We start from the raw sequence: 24042 nt of genomic DNA, 5'->3' as shown, positions 1-24042 counted from the left end.
ATTGTGATCCTCACTGGGCACAGCTGAGAGAACTAGAATTTTGTACTGCATGACTCTAGCACAGCTTTCTTACTGTAGAGAAAACAGGGTGGGTGCAGGCACTGGAATTGCAGCGATGACTTTACTAAGAATGATTTCTTTTGTGCTTTTTTTTTCTTGTGATAACACTATAATATGGCAAATAACTTTTTTTTATTTGTTTTTTTTTTTTTCAAACAATCTTGTTAAAACAAGAACAGTAAAGAAAGATTAATCCCTCATCTCCTCTAAAACGTGTCTAATGCTTCAGGAACAAGATTTCAAAAAGGACTGAAATCCAAACACTGGGTCAATATGATTATGGTGTTTTAGTGGCATTACTACCCAATCAATCACCTACTAAGTTTATCTCACTGCCTTAACAGTAGGGTAGTGGCAAAACCACAGGATACTTAATAAATACTAAGCATGACAGCATAAATTAGCAAAACATAAAGGGTTCGATTTACATTTTATAATAAAATTTTTTACTTATCTTTTGAAACAAATCTTTTTGACATTCTCTTAATTTTTGCTTTGTTATTTAAACTTAACACAGACTTTACAAATCAGTAGTTCTTTTTGTCTTGCTCAGGTTGCATTTGGTTGTGTTCAACTTATTCTTTTCTAACTTTGGGGAGAGACCTGCATTCAGCACCCAATTTAATATAAGTAAAGAGGTACATTCGGATAATCCAGTCACTTTTTTAAGGGATGTAGCCTATTTGTTTCCACAGCACTGAGCTGATAGATTTTTCCCTCAAAGTGGCTGAAAGACAGTGAACCTTTCCCTTGCTTTGTAAAATACGATGGACAATATACTATGATATAGATTCCCACTATTCCCTAGGCTCCCACTCCTGACATCCCTTGGTTGTAAGGTGCAGGTAAGTTCTAATATGCTACACATGTACCCACAATGGCATGTCTGAAGAGCTAAATAATTAAAGGCATCTCTACCAGAGGCTGGAAAGTGAAGGATTGATTTGAATATCTCTAATAGATCCCTCTCTTCTCTCAAACTCTTTTCATATCTCAGTACCCAGAGGATAACAAATCAACTCAATGGACTCCTTGCCTGTAGGACAAAATGGGAAAAAATAACTTTATTTAAAGGTTTCAGTGAAGTATGTGTTGTTTTGCTGCTGTTGTCATTTGCTTTTTCCTGTGGTTTTTTTTTAATATGTCTCAAAGGTTTAGCAAACTCTAAAGTATGAGATGACTTTGCAGTGAAAAATGATGCATTCAGAAAATGTCAAAAGCAGAATGTTTTGCTGCCTTCAAATTCTTCGCTTAGTTTTGCAGGGGGTGACTGTGTGTGACAGGCAGAGACAGAGAGGTTGTTTAGAGCACTTTATTTGCTTTGAGCAAAATGTTGTTGAAGGTGATATATCTCTGTTGATCTTGTTTTTAATATAAATATTTGAGCAAACCCACAATTTTTTGACAGAAAATCATAATAGTAGGAAATTTCAACTAACTCTGGAAGCGGCCCCGTTGCTCCCCTGTTCTAACTCCCTAAAATCCCTATTAAGGATCCCCAGAGCCAAATCCAGAAGTTTTACTGCTACATCAAAGGATTTGCCTCTGCTTGTGGTTGCTGTGAGCCCAACCTCCCTGCAGACAAGGCGCCAGAGAAGGATATGCAACATACACTTGATCTTTTGCTTTAAAAAAGTGTTCAGGCCTTTCACAATGCAGCATGTTCTAATAAATTGCTGAAATTTCCTACTCCTGGGGCACAGATGCCAAGAATGCACACCTAACATCTACAACTCTGAGCACAGTTCCCACCCATGTGTGCAAACTCATTTGGTTCATGGAAATATTTCTACATTTTATAGGCACATGAAGTTCCTGAGGCTTTTTAGTAACACTAAATATCTTGCAATTGTTTGCTCGTGGCCTTGGGTAAGAATTACTAAATGGGTGCTTGGCTTAACTGTAATGGAAAGCGGATGTGAAAATAATAGGTAACAGCAGTATAAAGCAAATGATTCAAAGCATCTCCATTAAAGCATCACCAAAAGCATCAGAGGAATGGCTGTGAAACAAGAGCACAGCACTTTCCTCCTTAGCTGCTCCTTTCTGAGGAAGGAAATGGATCAGGTAAAAGACAGAAAATCTATACCCGCTTTTTTCTAAATGGCCTATTACATCAGAGTAACACCTCCACATCATATTAACAATTTTATAGCTTAGCCTATTGGATTCACATGAATTTGATATCTGGTTTTACTCACTGAACACAACTCATTGTGTGCATGAAGGGCTGCAGCATACCTGGTGAGTCTGTATGAAGGCAGCCCTGCTACCCTGTTCCTCTTCCCCTTCCCTGGAGCTTTCCAGCACATAGCGACGTTTGGATTTCACCCCCCATGCAGGTGATTGTCATTGTTTCTTCACTAGGGATCAGTTTGTTCAGATATGGCAGAGAGTGACAAAAGCAAGGGATTGGCTGTTGTTCTCCTGTGATGGAGACTGGAGGAGCAGTTTTTATCTAATGTGTGTTCACCAGCGCTAGCAAGGAATGAGAAGCTCGACTCGTCGGCTACACTGGAATGGGACACAGTGTCCACGCCAGGATGTGGTGGCTGGAATTGTGGGCTGGACATGGGGAAAAAAGCTGTGTCCTGTGGGGGTCCCTGGGCAGTGTATCACCCCTGTGGCTCTCCAACAGATCTGCAGGGACAGACCCTGAGGAGCTTCAGCTGCAGAACAGAAATGCTTTCAAACCATTGAGTGAGTTCAGATTTCAGAAAATAGGACCCAACATCAAACCCCTTCATAGCCCAGATTTATTGAGCCTGAAAAGCAAATCCTCTAGGAAAGTGAGTTCTGTTCTCAGACACCTTCCAAGTGGCAAAATATGGTCTGGTTTTGGAGTAAATGAATCACTGCATGTGCCTCAAATGGCATTAATTACAACCACTTTGGACTCACTGATAGCAAAATGATGGGTCTGGATGACGCATGGGAAACCTCCTGTCCACCTCACATGTACGGACATCACGGTGCAACATTAGTCACTTTTTCTGCTGCAATAGGCTTAAAATAAATCCCATTTATAGGATCTTGCACATCATTTCACTATAAAAGAGTTCAATGCAGAAAAGGAGGACAAATAGGAACGCAGACTCCTTCAAAGCTATTCCTCATGCAGAAGTTGCTATCGGATTTGTAGCTGGAACATGGGGACAGCTGAGTCCCCCATCCATTTCCCCCAAAGAGACACTCTAAACCTTCACACTGGGATCCTCACTCTGACTGAAGTACAAAATAATGCAAATTTCCCCCTTTATTGAGTAACAGAAGCAGTTCTGTTCAAGTGATTCTAGCAGACACAACTCATGAGCACTAGCCTTGGGGAGGTGATGTGCAGAAGTTATAAAACATAATTCTACTTTAAAATATGTCCTTTTTGCTTGCAAAGCACCCTCCTGCAAGCAAACTGTGTCATACTGGAAACTGTTAACTCCATAGCTCCCCACAGTAATCCCAATATAGCCAGCCACTGAGACCTCCATAGAGCAAGGAGTTCTTCATCCACTGAAGAAACAGAGCCACAGGCGTATTAAGGACAAATATTCAAAAACTTTGACATAAAGAGCTTTTGGTCTCCTTTCTGACTGTAAGTTAGACTCTAGATGCACTTAGATATTTCTTATAAATATGAGTCAAAATAACTTAGATACTTGGAAACTCTGTGAGAGAAAGACTAAAAGACCTGCTCTCAGTGCACTGACAGCCTCTAACTCCCCAAAGCAGCCTGTAAGCATATTTCTGAGCAATCTTCCTCTGCAACCTCTTCTCCTGTTCCCCTCTGAGGTGTCTGGCTGCCTGCATTCAAGGTCCGCTCCCACATGATGCCACCTGTAATCTTGGATCAGATTTCTTTGAAATCAGCAAAGTTTTGAGATAAAGGTATAGGAAGTTTCCGAACTCCATGCACATCTCATGCCAGCCCTGCTGTCACAATCACCTCTCCTTTGCTCACAGCATGGCCCTCCTTTGCTGTTCCCTGACATGTAGATGCCAAAGCTGATTGGTACCAGTTGCAAGCTTTACCTCCAGCACTGCTCCTCTGATGAATGGAGACTGGAATAGTGAGAATAAAACCAAGGTGGTCTTTACAACGCGTCTGAGACTGCCACAGAGAGACAATTTATAAGAGAGGACTGACGATGTTCTTGCAAAAAAAAAAAACAAAAACAAAAGTAATATTTGACAGAGAGAGCAAGTGGAATAAGATACAGTTCCTTGCAGGATCTGATAAACAGCTACAACCAGCAGAGGATGGAAAAACCAGCCAGGTCCAGGGAAGCGGTAAAGAGGCACCACTCATTTTATCAGGTTGGATTGTCACAAAATCATGCCCCAGGGAAGTGCATGTCTGGGGCAGGGCACAAGGGTCACAAGAAGGTTCAGAAAAGTACATGGTGATCACTGTTTAACTCAAGCTGCAGCAAAGTCCATGATCTCCATGAAAAGATCTGAATTTCGCTAAATCAAAACATTCAGAAGAGGAAAACGCTTTGTTGATGTTTTAAGACCATCTCAACAAGATAGTTAGCCTGAGTAATAATTCCCTCGTGTTCTCTTCTTTTACACCTGATCTGAGCACTATGCATGTACAGGTAATAAAACATCCTCTGACCCTAACTGGTTTAAGTCCAGCTAAGCTCTGTTATTTTCCCCAAAAGTACACTGGCCCATTGACCTCTTGCACACCCTACACACTAGCCAGCCTGGGTCAAGTAATATTTGGCTATTATTTCATTAGTATGGGAAAACAAGTTCTAGGTCTTGAGTTTATACTCTGGCTTTCCCAGACTTTTCCCTGCTGGGACAAGCCTTTAGCTAGCCCTTTGAAGGGATAGATAAGAATGAAGAAAGGGAAATACCTCACTGAATCAAGGGAAGGCTTCACTCCCCAGGTGTATGCCACCCAGAGAGCTGGGTCAGCCTGAGACAGCCTCAGACACCTGCACAGAAGTGGTTCTCCCTGGGACTGGTATGTGACCTCTGCATCGGTGCTCCTGTAATCAACACTCTGCTCCCAGGTCCATTTTCAGTTGCTACAATCCAGTCAGGATTTATGTTGAAAGTGGGTTTCTAGCTCGATCATATTCCACTCCATCTGTTTGCAGTCTCATTAGGGTGCAGGATATTTGCTTCACCCATGTCCGGAGACACCCTTCTCCTGAAACAGCCACAAAAGCCAGTCTAATTCCCTCCAACCACGTTGATCCCATCTCCATGGTGCCTGTTAGTGCTACCTGTTGCTGGAATCCCTATGGGCCTTTGGGGTCCTGCCTCTACATCTCAGGAGTTATCTCATTAATCCCAGACACCTCCCTAAATGTCCTCGCATCTGAAGGCCATTAACTTTCATCTTCTGTCCGTTTAACTGTACCACAAGGACCTCCAGAGTTGCAGTCTCTTGGCCTAGGATATTATTTCTGATTTATTTGCCATCATCCAGCACTAGGTCTCACCAGCACGCTTTTCCTTGATGTGTGTGTGTGTATGCCAATGATATGCTATATCCACTGAAACTGCCTGTTCCTGAGATGCCCTCGGGGGAGTCTGGCTCTCTGTCATATTCACAGTTGGATGAGCAACAATTTTCCAGAGGTGAACATAGCAAACTGAAGCCACTAGTTCCAGCAGCTACATATGTTGACTTTTCAAGCCAAATCTGAAATCTGAAGTACATATATTTTATTTTTCCAAGGCAGCTATGTTTCAGTGCTGCATCCAAAATGCAGTATGATGAGTATCTTTCACACAGTCCCGTTCCTCAGACTTGCCTGCCAATTTTTTATTAGAAGGTGATGCCTTAGTACTGCTGGGGTTGCTACTTGTTCTGCTAGTCTGACACTGCTCTGTACTGCATTAACTGCTGCCCTTGAGATGGCAAAAAGAAATGCATTCAGAGCAGGAACAAAAGAAGAGTTGGGAGCAGAAAGAATTCAGTAAGGTCTGGCTCACATTCACTTAGACATGACTCAACCTTTGTCTTCATGCCCAGTCAAGGGAATCTGTATTATGATTTATCTCACCCTAAACCTGATGGCTAAGCAATTGCATACATCATCTTCTAAATTGTTCCTTTCTGTTAATTAACTGAAAAAGGAGACAAAGTAAGATAAAATGGTTCCTGTCTCTGGGAGGAAGAGCTCAAATACTCAGACTGATCCCACTCTACCTGCATATTTAAACAATGTTCAAGGCTTTCTTTATGTTCAGACTTGATATATCTGTGGGTGAAATCAATTCTCCTTAGAAGATAGACCCTGGGAGCCTAACCAGCCACTGGACATAGGGCAAACCCTTAATATCAGACAAAGATGACACCCAACACTCCAGCCCTCCTTCCCTATCTCTGTATAAGTGTGGGAACAGAAAACAGTAGTAGATATATAGGTCTGGATAACAGTCTGGAGATATATTAATGTTATCTACAGCAGATTTCCCCTAGCAGCTGCTATGATCTGCATGAGAGGTGATCATGATGCACAGACTTCTCCTCTTCAGTGTTCAACCCTTGCAGCACACATTTATATTCAAGTCTGGTCCCTGTTATGTGTCCCAAGGGCATATCAGCACCAGCATTCAGAAGGAATAGCTTTTCTTACATATTAGAAGTGTTTGATCAACTGTTAGGTCAATCTTTTCACATGCCTGTCACTGTGTCCCTTCAAGTCCTTTAATCACAACAGGGTTTGGATTTTTCTCCCTGTTATCTCCCAAGAATAAGCAAGTTTGCTTTTATCTTTTTAGCCTGGGGTCTGTTTGTTAGAAATCAAAATAGACTGAAACACAAGTAGTATGTGAGACTCATCATCTATTTCTAGAGTGTTTTCACTATCTGTACTCAAGTGAGGGCTCAAGCTCACCATGACTTCTGCTGTCAGCCACCTCCATCCACACGACACCTGGAATTTCTTTTCTTATGCTTAAATATAGTCAGAAGGTACTGTCATACCCCATCTCCCAGTCTGGCTTTTTTCTTTGCCTACAAGCAGCTTCATACTCTAGGATGAAAAGCTGGAGGATTTCTTCAGAAGCTCTCATGTTTTTCTGCCTTAGAATAACTAGACTCATAAATAAAGCAGAACTGTGCCCTCATAATCAGATAGTGCTGTTCAGTATGTGATCACAGGAAACAGATGTAGGCCCCTGTGGCCTTGGTGACTCTCTCTGTTGTGTAGTTGAAATGTTTATGTGCAAATAAGGCTAAGGAGACATGAAGTTCTCTCATCAGTGATTTTTCTCCCAACTTTAAGAGATCCATGTGACCTATTACGGCTATCTTCTTTGTGACAGGGTGAAATGTATGTGGATCAATGGTGGGATTCTTTTCAAGTGAAAGATGACATCTAAGATGGGTCAGATGAGCCATTCCTTAAACACACATATTTCTCTCCCTTGATTTAGAAGGGTTACACATAAAGACGGGTGAAATCAATCTTGGCAGAGAGGTAGACCCCAACACAGAGAAAGTAGAGCTTGGGAGTCACACAGCAGTTCATGCACTGAATGAGAAATAAACAGCAGGTTCTGCTTTGTCTGTTGTGATATTTCTGTCCCATTAAAGCTGTTCTCCCCAGAGCTCATGAGCAAAAACAGGGATTCAGACCCTGATATTTTTTGTTGAAAGGCCAGTGGCAGAACAGATGCTTAAACTGCCTTTATGCATCGTAAAAAAAGCAATAAAGGGAGCAAACTTGTTTTTCGCATTTCAGCTTTGTGATTCACCATAAAAGGGAAAGGCTCCCAATAGTGTCCATAGTATCCAGAGTTCATAAGAGCATTTGTTATGAGACCTGATGGAACAGTGTAATCTTCTCTAACAATCTGTGGCAACAGAAAGAAAAAAGCCCTATGACATTTTCTAGGAGAAACCATCAAATCCTAATGAAATTACCAGAGTCTGCAAATAAAACTGCCAACAAGAACCATGTTGTTCCAGTCCTACCTGGTCTTAGCAAGAGCTGCATTGAACGGTCATACTTCTCAAGGATTTGTTTCCAAATGAAGACCTTGGCAGGTGGGATATGTGCTTTACTGATCTACAGCCAACTAAATATTTGTCATATGACAGCCCAGGGAAACACAATGAGAATTCCAATGTGTGTTTTACTTGTGTTTCACAGATCTCTGCACTCCTTTGTGTTTCATTGAGTGGCCAAGCCTACAACAGGGGCTGTCAGTGCTGAGAGCTGGTCAGCAGGATAAATAATTAAGAATGCACAAGCTACTAGACCAACAGATTCAGAAATTGTAATGTGTCATTAGGTATCTTCATGGGTTTCTGTTTACTTCAGTTCTTGCCAGTAATGTAACACCATTGGCAAACTGTATCCAAAACCAGCTTGAGTACAACTCAGTGACAGGAGTTGGTTTTACCCGATCACAGGAAGAGGGAGAGGTAAACACTTGTGATGCATCATTGTTGTTGTTTGTGGAGCTTGGATTTTTTTCTTTATTTTCCAACAAAAAGTAATGTTTATTGGGAAAACAATAATGTCTGCCCTCAGTTATCATCTCTTACCTGCATACTTTCCCCTTGCTATGGATTTTGCCAGTATGGCATAGCCATGTCCTTAGTCCTTGATAAGTTTTCATCTCATCTAAGGATATTTACAGAGCAAGAATAAAAAAACCCAGAGGTTCAGCAGGCATCAGTCCACTTCCACCTCAGCTGTATCTGGATCTAGTTTTGTATCAGTGTTTGATAGCACAGAATGAGCCCCAGTTTGTGATGGTGATTCCCTGCGTTCCTGATTTAGAAACATGGTTTTCTCTCCTGTGAAAACCACTCAAGCCCTGTTCAGCAACCAGACCTACAAATTCATTATAGACATAAATGCTTACACAAGAGAGAATACAATGCATACTAAATAGGGAATAGGCTTTTTAGAATATCATATTATCTCATGGTAGAATAAGGTAAACTTGATGTCAGTTAGTTCCTCACTCTAAAGTTTCTTCCTAACATTACCAACCCCAGGAAAAAAAAAAAAAAGATAAAGTAGACTACATATCTTGGCTATGCTGGCATATGCTGAAGGTTTCCCAGAGCTGTACCTAAGAAGTGTGAAATAACAGCAAGAAACAACATTAGGTTGTCTGTGCGGAGCCTGCTCTGTTAGGTTTGTTTTTCAGAGCCGTGTGGTGCCATATGGTACAAACACACCCCCAAAGACTGAGCTTGGCTTGCGTTTGGAGGGGATTTTCCTTCTGTGCGTCTGTTAAGATCTCCTCCTCTCCTGCCTTGCAGCCACCTGTGGGCACAGGATGTCTGTGCAGGACTGGTAAAAAGCCCAAGAGGGGTGAATTAGCATTACCATCCCAGCAAAGACCAAGTACTGGCTGCTGGTGAACTGAAATACATGTAAGGGGAAATTATGGTCTAAAATTTGAGGATAAATTCCATTCCTCGATTTGTTCTCCATTCTGCTGAATAAAGTTGGTTGTAAAAGGATAATTTTGGGGTTTAAGTTGTGCCTCCAAATCCCCTGAGTGGATCCTCTAAAATGGTGATTGCAACAACCTCAGTAAAATAGGAATTATATTTTTAATATATCAGGGATTTCAGTTATTTGCAACAGTTCATTGAAGCAGATGGTGAGATAAAAACAATCCTTGTCTTTGTAATGAGCAATGCACTGGATCTTATTCAGACCTGCACAGTGGAAACCCTACTTTTAATAGAGGTTAAAATGAACTTAGATTCAATATCCCTACAAGAGCAACAACAGTCCAGTGCAGTAGAGCTAAACTCCAATAGACAACTTCAGTAAAAATGAGGAAGCTTGTTAAAAAGTTAAAACAGGAAGCTAAGGGAATTAAAACCTCTTAGGCAGTGTGAAGACTACTGAAGGATGTGAAACTGGAAGCACAGTGAATACCACCCATTAAGAAAATCTTAAGAAAGGACAAAAGGGAACCAGTGTGATGACACAGCAAAGAAAATGAGGTTACTAGAATTAAAAAGGCATCAGTCTGCAGACTGAAACTGTGCCCAAAACAAGTAATAATAATAAAACCAATAGTGAACTATCATCAATTCTTTTTAGCAAACACAAAATAATGATGATGAAAAAAACAATTTGAGAAGAAATTGACTAAAAGATTAAAACAAATAGTAATTTCTTCTTCCAATACAGCAGGAGCAAAAGGCCTGCCTAGAGGGTCTGTAGGGCAAAATGATGATCCCAGTAGACAAGGATCACTGAGGGAAGACAAGGCCATTGTCAGGCAACCAATAAATTCTTTGTACAGGTGTTTTCTGTAGAAGAAACTGAGAGGAGTCTTGTATGCCCTTTGTTAGGCTGTAGGTACATCTGAGACTGAAAAAATCACAGGAGAGGTGACGGTACAAATAGGCAAAGTGAACACCAGCAACTGACCAGGGTATCCACTCCTCCTAATGGAGCCCAGCAACGAAATAGCCAAAATACCAATGGCAACATTTAACTTTTCATTTAAAGTCTTTTTGGGAACTGAAGGATGTAGTAGTTGGAAAATAAAAGGGACCTGGAATACTGACAGCCTGAAATTTTGATGGTTTTGCTAGTCAAGTTAGTAGAAGGTATAATAAGGAAAACAAACAGCAATCTTGGACTCAGCGTGATTTGTTTCAGATTTGACTCTCCCTATAGTTCAGCATTAGTTGGGTTATCAGTGGCTGCAGCAACCATTGCACCGGTGCTGGTGGCTGCTGCCCATGTGCCAGCAAAGGGCTGGAAAACACAACGCACCTGGCTGAACCTCTCAAACCCAGTGGTCTCCATATAGATCTCACACAGTTTTTTTCAGAGCCAGATTTGCAGGATTTGCAGGAACTCAGCACTGAGGAACTCAGCAGCAGGATGCACTGGCAGGATTAATGGACTTTTTATCCCAATTGGTGTAGACACTTACGTTCTTACACTCTTGTGGCATCTTGCAAAGATTCAATACCGTGTTGGTATTTCTTTCATGAGAGCAGAACTTCTCTTTCTTCAAATTAATACTGGATGTAAGCACTTCAACAGGTAGCACATTAAATAATGAATATGAATTGTCAAAAAGGCTTAAGGGAAGCTAAAGTTTTAGGAAGAACTTAATGCAAGTCTGATTCTGCTTCTTTTAAAACCAGGCAAGTTTCACTGCAGCTTTTTAGTTCTCAGCTGGGTATCAGAGAGTTTATTTGTGCTAAGAGCTTCAGCAGGGCTACAGGGCAGCTTTTGTTGATTGTAGAGTTGTAGATATATGACCTCTCCCCTCACCCCTGGTAAGCAGCACAGCTCTGAAGTAGTTTACTGTTTGTGGATGTTTGATATCCAGGCCTGGCCAGACTATTTCTGGAGATATTGATTTATCAAATCACAAGACATGGGGTCACCATCTGAAAGTACAAACACAAAGGTCTTTTGTTTGGTTGTTGAAAAGACAGAACATCTCCTTGTAGTTGTTCTCCTCAGAGCTCTGTCTCCTCCAGCCTGCTGGCTATTTCTCACCCTGGCAGTGCCAATCTTTCACAGCACAAAAAGCCAAGCTACAGCAAGGAAGTCAGCAATACCAGTCATGGAGTAGCCAAGTGAGTAATAAAGACTGTTGTGCAGGGTTACAAACCTACCCACAAAGCAGCAAACACTGCTCTCCGGGAGAAAAATGAATCCTTATGGTCCTATTTCCACCCCCCCCTCTTAGAAGTCAACGTGCTGGCTTCTGGAAATGTATTACCCAATGCTGAGAAGCAGAAGTCTCCAGAGCACTGGTTTCTGCAACTTTATTTTTCCTCTTAAAATTCATGCTTGCCTCAGATCACCGCTTCCAACAAATATACATAACAAAAAAGAACCAAAAGCAGAATCCCCTCCCTGTTTCAACTTTCTACATGCAAGCACAGAAACATCTGGAGTTTCTGATGGTGACATCACATCTCTAGATTTACTGTTTCTGTGACCAGAAACAGTGTGTCCAGGCTTGCACACCAGATACACCAAAACAGAAGACTACATCAGAGATTAAGTGCTTATTTCACACAGGAAGGGTTTCTTTAATTCTCTCTCTGAGTCTCTCAGCCACTTGGGTTTTGCAGTCTGATAGTGAAATGAGTGATAATGAAACAGTCAGGAACTGCTATTGCCAGTGAATTTTGCATGGTAAGCGCTAACGTGTCCTAACAATGGGCAGCAGCACCAGTTGCTGAGATCAATGGACAGACTGATCACCCTGATATAGCAGGACACAGCTTGTTCATTTCTAATTCAGGACTGATACACCCCATTCTCCTCTGGATCATGAGGACTGCACAGCACACCAGCCCTCTGTCGTCATTGGGATGCGAGGTGCATCCGCCTTGGAGAAAAATCCTTGGGAAAAGCACTTTTCATGTCATTTTTGTAGTTTCATCCAGAATGAAAAATCACTTCCTTGAGTTTTTTTATGAAAGAAAAATGGGCTTTTTTTTTGTATGAATCAGCAAGTAGAAGAGTTGCATTTATTTTTATTTTTTTTTGTCCTGCTCACTGATAAAATCAGTTTTATCTTTTTCTTAAACCTAGCTCTTCCTGGCCAGTCTCCCAGGCAGAGACCTAACAAACATTGACACGTGTCTAAAGAATAAAGTGAGAAATGCAAATTCTGATCCTATTTTTGCCATAGTAAATCTAAACTATCTCCACTGATTTCAGCAGTTTAACTGCGGTTGTCACACAAATAACATCTCCTGTTGTAAGAAATGGTAATGCAGGAGATAGCAGGGGAGATTGCAATTGAGAGATTCTGCTGCTTCCAAAAATTTGGTGATCTGTTTGGCTGCAATATCCCGCAGGATATTTCGGTCTTCCATTAAATGTTTCTGCTAAGCAAATTTATTCCAATTCTATTCTAAACCACTGTGACTTCCCTGATTTCAACAGCACACAGCTTGTTTCAGCCAAGGATTTACCATTAGGACCATATAGCTGCACCATAAATTCAAAATCTCCAAGCTTTCATATATATGTACATTAGAAATCATTCACAGATTGGTCATTTGGGGGAACTGTAGTTTTCCTGGTGAGGAATGTGCAGTTTGGGAAATGGATCTGAATTTCAAACACCAACCAGCCTTCAAGTACAGTCAGGCAATATGATGGTGTGACAACATCTGGATGTGGTGGCTGTATTCTCTTTGCCTGTCCATGAGTAGACATGGGCATGTCACAAATTCTTTTTTTATAGCAGTGTAATGGGAAAGAATATATTCTCTTCTTACATTAGGATCAGATCTGGAGCTGAAAAGCTTAACAGCCTTATTTCTTAAAGCTTTGTAGTAATTTATGACAAAACCAGCCAATAAATATGATTTTTTCCTTCCTGGGATTTCCCTTCTCCCATATGCCAGCCCATTGTACAGCCACCCACTTTGAACCCAGACTCCTTAACAATGAATCAATATTTAAACCTGAATTCATTCAATTATTCATTTAAACAACAGCCACACATTAGTGTCAATAAAAAGCCCCAGATAAGATGGAGAAAGAAAGAAAGCTGTTTGAAATTCTCATAAACATTGAAGAAGAATATAAATGTTAGGGGAAAAGGTGGCTCATCAATAAAGGTCATCGTGCAGATCAAAAGCAGAAGTCACAGACATGAATTAACATTTTCAATTCTATAACTCCGTTGTCTGCAAATGATGCACTGAGCCCAGCTGCAGAAATCCTACAGTCCAGCCGAAGGCTAATGGATTTGCACAGGGGCAGGTTAATCTATGAGGCTTGGCTCCATGTTTTATGGATTCAGAAGTGCTGCCTGTTTCTCTGAAGGGTGTTTCCATCCCCACCCTCCAGATGCTGACAAAGTTTATCTCTAGCAGCACCAGTGCAGCTCGTATCCATGAGGGAGAGCAGACAGATTCCCTCATCCGGCTCCAAATTGTCCCTTTGCTCGTCTGCAGCTCCTGACTGGATCTGACATTAGTGTGCAGCAGAAACACATCCTTCCTTTCAGCACTGAATATCAGAGCATCAACAAGTGACAGCTGATGCCTCACACACACCACCCCTACGGTACCAGTGTTGTATATGGATCAGAGTTCGACTCCACAGTTTTTTGGTGCCAACATTATCACTTGATATAAGCCCCTGGAGTTTTGTGTGATGGAAATCAGTGATACAACATTTAAATCCACACTTTGCAGCAGACTGGATAAATTTATGCCTACCAACCTGTTTTTCATTCTTAAGTATTACTATGTCAGGTATGTAGTGAAAATGAATTTGATAAGTGTGAGCACTTGTTTAGCTTCAGGGTCCTATTAAGGCTATCTCAGGGAATTGAGAAAATAGTCTAGACTTATAGTTTTTCCTACCAGCAAAAATATACTTCCACTGTTTAAATAAAGGAGGCATTATTTTCATGGGACACCAAGATAGATTCTTTCAATTATTTTGACTGTTTTATCACAGACAGAAAGACTGAACGTTCCTTTGAAGTCAGTAGAAAATATCTTTGTTTTCCCCTTGTTGTTGTTCTGTTTTGTTTTGTGGTTTGGTTGGTTGTGGGTTTGGGGATTTTTTGGTTTGTTTTTTTTTTGTTTTTCATGTTAAAGATTTTTCATGTACCTAGTAATCTTTTTTTTTTTTACTGAAAACATTCTATACTGTTTTTCCTGGAGTCTAGGAGCAGAAACTTGATTTAACACTGAGAGCTCCCTCTTGAAACAAATCATGAATATATTGTTCTAGTCATCATTCACTGGAAAAATGAATTCTTTCTTTCCTGTGATCACACCTCTAGCAGTTCTGGAAACTAAAATCTAAACATCACCTTGCTGTGCAAGATTTGCTATGACTTTCAAGTGTAACCCCTTAGCTCTGATCTTTGCCTCGATATATTTTTGCCAGATGCCCTAGAGGATGGCTGAACCCACAAAATACAGATGCCATTCAGAGGATGTTTGTAAATACACTTGAGCAATAGTGGAATATGAAAAATGTCTTCTAATGCTTAAAAAAATTAAAAATGGGTCTTTGCTTCCCTTGTGTGAAACTGTTTCCTTTCTCTGTCTGACAGTATCGACATTGCTCTGCTTTCTGCCTCTGCTGCCCAAACCACTGGTCTCCCATGTTTATCAGCCAGGGACAACTGTGTCAAAGCTGTTCTCTCAGTATCTCAGTCACTGCTGTGTAACATCAGCATTTATGCAGCATCTCATATGCCAGCTGGTACCCACTAGGATTTAGTCTCAGACCCACAAAGGTTGTTAAGTAAATAATTTCATCAAAATCAATGAGTATTAGATGGCTAATTCCTATCTGGACAATTGCATGCCTCTGAGGACCTGGGTCTTGGCCCACACACCAATGTCATTTGGAGTGAAGAATATGTGCCTTGATTAATTTTTTAATGAGATCAAAATTAAGGTTGTTTTATGATGGGAGTTAAACGTTATTTGTCCCTTTACAAATCACTAGTCCAAATAAATCTGGTAAGAAGCTGATCTCTTCTAAAGGCCATAAGTTCCCAAGGGCAGAATAATTAAATTTTCCAAAATACTTATCATAATTATGTTTTGTTCCGAGATTAGTTGAGCTATCCTCTTGGGATCAATTATGACTCATCCTAAACCCAGAAGCAAAAAAGTTTTTCGGTAAATCCTGTTGAAATGAGTACCAGCTGTTCCACACAATAAAATAGCTTTTCCCCCCCATATTTTAACATGCTAGTGAAGTTATTAAAACGTTGCTCTTGGTCATTCTTCAGCATTTTGCACAAAGCTCTTGAAGGTCAGTGTGGCTGGCAATTAGAGAGGGGGATATGCAAAGGAGCTCTCGAGGAGCGACGATCCAGGTGCAGGAGTCTGTTTAATAAGAACATGTGGTTTCTGTGAGACAAATTAATATTGCTCTGCATTTTCTGATGAAAAGAAGCAGCAGGTTAGAAGGTTAGAACAGAGAAGCAGAAAAAATCAAAGGGCCAGATTCTGATTATCTCATAATTTCCAGCCTTCAGTAACTCCTGTGGAAGGAGCTTTGTCATGTCCTGTTCCTGAAACAAAAGGTGTCATACTATTAACTTCAGTATGAGAAGGTTGGTTTGGGATCCTGATTATTATGGTATGTTTCTATAGACAGCATAATTCTCTCTTAATTTTCAATAACACCCTTAAAATCACATATCAATGGTACCTAGTACTTTAGCACCAGAATTCCAACTCCCTGTGATGCTGTAGAGGTGGGAATACTACCAACAGCTTGAGTACTGAGCTCAAACATCTTATCCAAGCCTGCTACTAGGGACCAGTGAGTTAAAATGTTCACAAGCCAATGGTCTCCAGACACTTTCTGTCCCTCGACACAAGACTGGCACAGGACAATGGATTCAAGAACATTTCACAACTGAAACCATGTTGCACAATCAAAAAGTACCCTAGGCTTTGCTTTTGTGTTTTTAAGGCTTTAATACTTTTGGGGAAACTTTGTACATATCTGTATGCATTTGATGTCTTCCACATTTAAAAGAAGATGATTAGAATGGAAAAGGAAAGAGCACGTGGTTCTCTAACATCTTAAAATATCTCTGCCTTGCTTCTCCAGGTTGGTAGATCCCTATCAGTGGGGGTAAGGATCAAATTAGAAATTTCACATACTGGCCTACTGGCTGAAAGCCACCAAGGTATGGCTGGTAATTTCACAGAAAAGTGAAGCTTCATGTCCTGTATCATTCTGCATTCATTGCCCATTTTTCATTCTCTTTAACTGGTTCAGCGAACTGACGAATAGTTAAACTTAAAAGCGAAGGGTATTTTAGGGAGAAGGGTATTTCCCACAGGGAATAACCTACCTATGACCAGAAAAAGCAGGTTCAACTCTCAGGAATTATATATATTTACATATATTTCTCTCATTATAAAAAATGTCTTTTTTTTTAATTAATTGTGACAAATCTTCTTTCTGCATCAGTTAAACGTCTACTGAAAAGAGAAAGATTTTGGTGGGCAATTTCTTGTGTGATATTTTGCACAAGAAAAGGATTTATCTATCAGCTCTTACTGTGAGTATCATCAGGCAATCAGTACTGAAAGGTAAATCAATTCCATGAGCCAAAGAGATCAATAAAAAATGGAGCAATTAATTTTGCTCAAGACACTTTACAGGATATCATTTGCCTAACAAGGAGCAAACACAATTACATCAATAACCTCTTAGGGTTAGAAAGGTCTGCTATAATAAATAATTGGAAGTGATTATAAACATCAGATTTCCGGGTTTACAAAGATTAAAGCATTGCAAAGTGTGATCTCTCCTGTGAAAAGCTATTCTTTTAACAACTGAAGAGTACTGTAAGCAGGAAGAAGTAGAAAGAAACATCATTTGCATTATCCAAAATTCAAGCCAGACAGCTTAAGTGACAGTGTTTAGAATACATATGATGTATTAATCTTATCGACAGGGAGAAGCATCATTTAGTCTTTCCTGAAAGTGTTATCAAAGTGATTTCTATGCTGATAGAGCACAGACCACCATGTTACAAATATTGTCACCTGTCTACAGATGGTCTTGTCCAGACTGGGCAATCCTTATGTCAGAAGTTTTCCTCGTGGGAAAAGATTTCTTCTCACAAAATCTGCAGCAGAATCAAGGTCTGTGTGGAGATGGATGCTGTTATCACACCATGTACCTGCTGTAGGCTTGTCTCTGAAGGACATCAATGACCCTCAGACTTCTCAGACTTACATAGCTGCAGCAGCTGATTGACAGGGTATCTGTATTAATTTATTCAGTCTGATTTTTCAAGCACAGATACATGCCAGAGTGACAGCCCTTCCACCCAGGTCAGTACCTGGTCATTTTTCTTCATATAATTGCACAAGTCTGTAAATATTTATTCAATTCATGAAGCTACATGTGATTACATACAGGCCTGGTTGCACATAGGTAGATTCCACTGGATCTAAAAATACAACATAAGCTACTAAAGAAGGGTGAATCAAACTAAAAGCACATTGTAATGAGCTCCAGAACTCATAGAACAGAATCATAGAGTGATTTGGGTTGGAAGAGACATTAACGTTCATCTAGTTCCAATCCCCCTGCCATGGGCAGGGACACCTTCCACTAGATCAGGTTGCTCAAAGCCCCATCCAGCCTGGCCTTGAACACTTCCAGAGATGGGGTAACCACAACTTCTCTGGGTAACCTGTTCCAGTGCCTCACAACCCTCATGGTGTGATTTAAACATACTGTCTATCTGTTTAAAGCCATTCCCCACTGTCCTATAACAACATGTCCTTGTAAAAATTCCCTCTATATATTTCTTGTGGGCGTATTCAGGTACTGAAAGTCCCTCAGTTATTTGATACAAAGCTGGCATAGAGCATCTCTCCCCTCTTCACTTTTTTCTTGGCCAGCACCATTCTCTTGGAAATTTTTTGAAGCTTCCTCTCTCCAAGCAAGGGCTAAAAAATGCTGGAAAGGCCTGAAAAAGGTGACATTCAATAAAAGTAGCTGTAAAACTAAAAGGGATGGAAAGCTAGAGAGTGTGGCTAAAAACCAATTACATATCAGACTAATGAGCAGGCTGCCTGTTGTCCATCTGAGGGCTAATGAAGATCTGCACAAAATACGTGTGTATATTTGTAAGAAGGAGGATGATTAGACTAGAAAAATGTTCAAATATTTAAAGATAGATGACATGGATTGAATACTTGGTCTTCTAAAGACTGGAGCTGGTTGGTGTGCTACGAGCATAGATAAAACAATTAAGCAATAAAAATAGGCACAAGAGATGCTTAATGAGAACCATTGGGGTCATTTTCTCATTGCCACATAATGTATAAACAAATGGTCAAATACACATAGAGAGGAACTGCATCTTCAGTACTTTGAGCTTGGGACTTGGGGCACTTGGACTCATCCATGTACCCTCTCAGCAGCAGTAAAACCATGTACCAGGAGGCTCGGAACAGAGGACTGTGCTAAATCTAGTGTTGCACTGAGCTGCAGGACCAGACAAAGCCATGTGAGTTGGTCTGAAGAAGTCGTGTAGTTGCTGGCTCCTGCAGTCAGCACATGGCACTATAATTTGGAAAAAGCAGTCAAACTGGGATTTCCGAGACCCTAAGCAAGGGTTCGTATCATAACTATATCCCAAGCTGAGTTTAGGGTCTTGGGACAAGGTCTGAGCTTGCAACACGTGCCTGACCCACCCCTTTGAGGTGAAAAGTGTGTCTATGAGAAGCTACAGAAAAAACCCAGCAGTGGGGCTTGTGCACAGATGTGGGAAGGAGGGAGGCAGGACCTCAGGGCACACAGAGGGATTACAGCTGGTGTTTGGCTCAGACACTGCCACTGTGACAGGTGCTAAGCGCTGCTTAGGGTAGAATTCCTCCAGGAACTAAGTTCCAGAAAAATAAAGGTCCATCCTGAAATTACTAAAAAACACATAAGATATTCTAGCTGAAATGTTTCCCCAGAACCAACTCTGTCTTAGAGCACTGTGATATCACCTTAGCATATGTGGAGAATCTCTTTCCTGATTTTGCTCATGCTGGTACTATGCACTGTCATTTTGGAGGGATTGCTTCTGATCTGGGCAGGGTAAATGAAAAAAAACAGTTTGGGTGTAGAGAAACAGGTATTTTTAAGTCTGGGACCGTGGCTGTGCCGGTAACCATAGTGGAACAGAGAGGAGAAAAGAGCAGGATAATAAAGAGAAGTAGGAAACTCTCATGTGCACTGGAGCATTTCCACTAGTCTGAAAGGGACTGATGTGTCTGGTGTACATCAGTAACTTAGTTAAGAAATGGCTGCAAAAACAAACAGGCAAACAGAAAACCTGTCAGGAAACTGTCAGGGCCAGTGCATGCAGCTGACAGTGACAAATCCAAAGAAAATAGACAAAAATGAAAAAGCCCATTAAAGTAGCACAAGAAGATAAGAAGGGAAATTAGCCAGGCCCCAAAGAGCACCCCATTAGAGTGAAATTTGGTGTTAACAACTGCTACTTATAGTCATCATATGGCCTTAATGAACAATTTGTCTTTGCCAAAGCCTGCTGCCCCTACTGCAAGCCACCATGTTTGATGTCCTTTTAATTATCCATGTGTTTCATTTGTAACAACCCAATTAACAATCAGGCTCCAAGAGCTCTAATTACCATCTACTGTTAATATTGTTTCTGTACTGTAGGGAGTTTGTTAAACTGCATTTTGCACAACTGAGATTTTCTAACTCAAAGACCTGCTCAGCCTGTTTAACTTCTGGAGGGGAACGACCTGATAAGGACAAAAAAAATATAGCTACAGAAGAAATGTCACTGAGTTGCTGAGATAATTCCTCCTTGTAGGCCCAATTCTTGGCTACAAAGAGTGTATTGTGTGCACAAACCATATGATACAGGGGCTGCAAGACCCTACAGGTTGATGAACACCATTTGGAGATAGTCTGAAAGAGAGAAACACTATGTGCTGCTTTACTTGCCAGTATTCTGACAGAGGAGCATACACTGCTGGGTCATTGCAGCTGGGCATCACTTCTTCTATCATATGAGTCAACATGCTGCAAACAACCAAAATCAGGGATAAATTGCTGCCCATACACACAGTGGGCCCAAGTGTGCAAAGCTTTGAATGGACCAAATTAAGAGGATCAGTGTTGCTTTGTGAACCCAGTTAACGTGCACTGAGCTGTGCAAAGTGGGTCCTTTCCCCCCTGCCATGCAGAAGCAACACAATGCACCAGAGCCGTGCTCCTCTTTGCCTTGGAGGCAATTACAGGATGGACCCGGAGATGGGAGATGATTTCCTGAGGTTACTGTTTCTCCACTGCCTCAGTTATCCTTTCGTGTTAATATGGAAGAGGTTACAGTGTGGTCTGTAATGTGACATTTGATGTTTTGATCTTTCTGACGTGCCTCACTCTATGCTACTTGGTTTAGCACAGTCCTCCACAGACAGCGCATGAAAACAGTGAAGTAAGCAAAGAAGTTTTAGTACCCTACATAGGCCAATGCAGAGGTTTCAGGAAAAAACTCATTTGGGGGGCAAGCTAGAAAGTCTGGCCACTTATATCCTGTCTGCTAAAAATGCATCATATGAGTCAAGCAAAACAAAACCAATGAACCAAACAAAAAACCAAACCCCAAACAACAAAAACTCCACAAATTCCATCAGCTCATGAACCCTTTACACATTTGCAATCACTTATGGGATTCAGTGATGCAAAGGACAAAATTATAACCTGATGATGATGTGGACTGACTGCCTACCCACTAACAATGCCCTTTGGGGGTCCTTAGAGGTCCACAATAAATCGGAAATGAACAATATTGGAGCATCCTTTGCATCACCTCATTATCTCCTTTGAATCTAATCCAATTTGGGACAGCAGACCCTCAACTGCACCTTTCAATCACTTTATATATGTTGAATATTGTTATGTTCCTCAAAACTATTCATGCACATGGTGTATTTAGAGATATACAATGGCTAATTCGACTCTATTTTTACCTTTGTTGTAACCTGGGTGGTGTAAAAATAAATTAGGACTTTTGTAATGTCAGACTGTAGATGCTGAAAGAATGGATCAGTCCAAAATCAGTTTCCTTTTCATCCTCCTTGTAGATTCATGTTCCTTGATTTTCTGCACAAATTGGCAATATATTTCTATATTGTGTAGCATTGTATAGCTAGCAACCCAGAAAACAAAAAACTAACTTTCTATTTATAAAGAAAAAATACCTGTGCTCTTTTTGAATTTTCTTTTCCTTTTTTTTCTTTTTTTGTTTTTTTTTGCAGCTAGTTTTTTTTTTATTTTTACATAAAAATATGCAGAAAGATTGAGTCTAGGTTAACTCTGTGTACGAACAGAAACACAAAGTGGAAGATATCTCACAACTATCCCTGTTGACAGCACTCATCTGTATTTAAGTAAAATGTACAAAAAAATCATGATAGTCTAATATTGTTATATATGTAAAAAGAAGGAAGATCTAAATCCTCAGTAATCTGATGCAAATTATATGTGGGGCTAATGACTGTGAATCTAAAACAATGCACAGAGTCAAGTGAAACAAGGCTGCCCCAAACCACCAAGACCTTCCTTCAGCTACCTGATACATGTCCTTTGGAAAGCATCTGGGTTTCTGAAAGCATGTAAAGTTTTCCTATTATAGCAATGGGTGAGATGAATTTTACTAAGACTTGCAGATTTTGGTCTTAATGGCAGAAATAATTTTCCAGAAAAGGCGGAGGAAGAAAGGAGGATGTAGAAAGGGACTGATTAACAGCTGCACTTAGGCAAGATCAAACAATCTAATAAAATTAAGTATCTCTGCAAGACCAAAACAAGATCCAGAAAACTAGACCCTATTTGATTCAAGTAATAAAGATGTTGTAGCCAATAAAAGTTTATGTGGAAACCTAATCCTCTAAAATTATAAAAACTAATTTCAGTTAAAATAGTTATGAGGTTATCAAATTACCCTTCTTTTTTTTTAACTTTCTTTTAATGTCAGTTGTATTTCACTGATCCTGTGGCAGATCTGAGTGTAGCAGTTGAGTTTCCACACTTTAAAATGCTGAGCATCCACATCCCACCAAAAACCAGATTTCAGCCCAAAGAAAATAAGATTTTATTATTACTTTTCTTCTGATATTTCTGAGAACCTTTACTACTATTCCAAGACTTGTACCTGCACCAGCATATCAGGAAGATATTTCCTGCCCAAAAGATTTAATCATGTAATGGATTGACTTATTGTATATTTGGTGGATGGACAGGTAGAAAGTGCTTTTCTGCACTGGGTGTAGTTACAGGAGGTTTCACCCCCCCCCCCCCATCTTTATACGTCTGTAATGTGAGCATTTATATCTGACCTATATGATCAATGAAAAGAAATAGGAACTTCTGGGGGCTCCTCTTGACTCAGATGTCTGCTTTCAGGAGATGAGTCACGCCTACACGGTGCCTGCTTGTCTCCACTGATATTAAGGCAGACTGAGGTCGCTGGGTCAAATGTAAATTTGATCAGACTGCCTGCCCACCCCTGCTAAGTGCACTAAAATGCTAATGTCAAAAAAAATTGCTGTTGCCCTAAATTATATGTCCTTCCTTTTTGTCCTCTGATATCCTTCCTGTCTGAACCAGCTCTCCAGGGATGTCATGCTGCTACAGGAGAAAGTTTAGTTAGTAACTTAGTTCTCCACAGTAGAAATTTAATGTTATTCTCAAAAGAGCAATGTTCATCCACAGGTTTGGTGTGAGCCATGTCACAATCCAAGTTATTCTAGCTATATGTGGGACAAGCAGAAGATTCTGCAGAGAATCATAGAGTTGGAAAAGACGTCTAAGATCAACAAGTCCTACCAAAATATCTCAGGGTGCCCAAAAGACACATAGTTTTTGTCACACAAGCATGTTCTGGAACCCCAGACAAAGTGTTTTCCAGTTTCTTCTCATTACTTTCTACACCTCTGTCTTTGGACCAAGCGACAAAGAGTCATGTGTTAGGAGAAGGAAGGGAAAGAGGGAAATTGGGGGATGGAGCCACATCCTCCAACATGTGTTCTGGCAGGGTCCCTGCAAACACAGGGATCCTCATGGTGATGGTTTCTGGGTTTGTGCCATAGCCACTCCCTTACCCTGGCAGGAGAAAGTAAAGTAAAGACAAACCAGTGTTCCCCATTCTGCACCTGCTTTCCTGCTACATAACACATGATTCAGCCTCTTTTGAGTTTTGAGATTCAGTGAATCAAAATATGATTTATAGACCCATACAGTATGAAAAGCGTTGTCATTTCCTGCAGTATGCACAGTATTGATGTTGATGCCAGTTGACTGGAAGATTAAGCAGAAGACAGGGAAATTCAGAAAGCCTGGCCCCAAATCCTTAGCAGTTATTTCTGCTCTCTGCAGAGGGCTTTGGATACAAGTCTCTGTGAGTCCCTCAGAGAGCTCAAACTTGTCAGGACTGTGTTATACATTTTTTTATTTAAAAAGTGAGGGGTTGATTTACGATACTTTTCTTTATTTACAG

Source organism: Pipra filicauda, unplaced genomic scaffold, assembly GCF_003945595.2.
Source record: "Pipra filicauda isolate LSUMZ 115617 unplaced genomic scaffold, ASM394559v2 scaffold1_size10287979_pilon, whole genome shotgun sequence".
NCBI lineage: Eukaryota > Metazoa > Chordata > Aves > Passeriformes > Pipridae > Pipra > Pipra filicauda.
Note: the sequence above shows the minus strand (reverse complement) of the source record.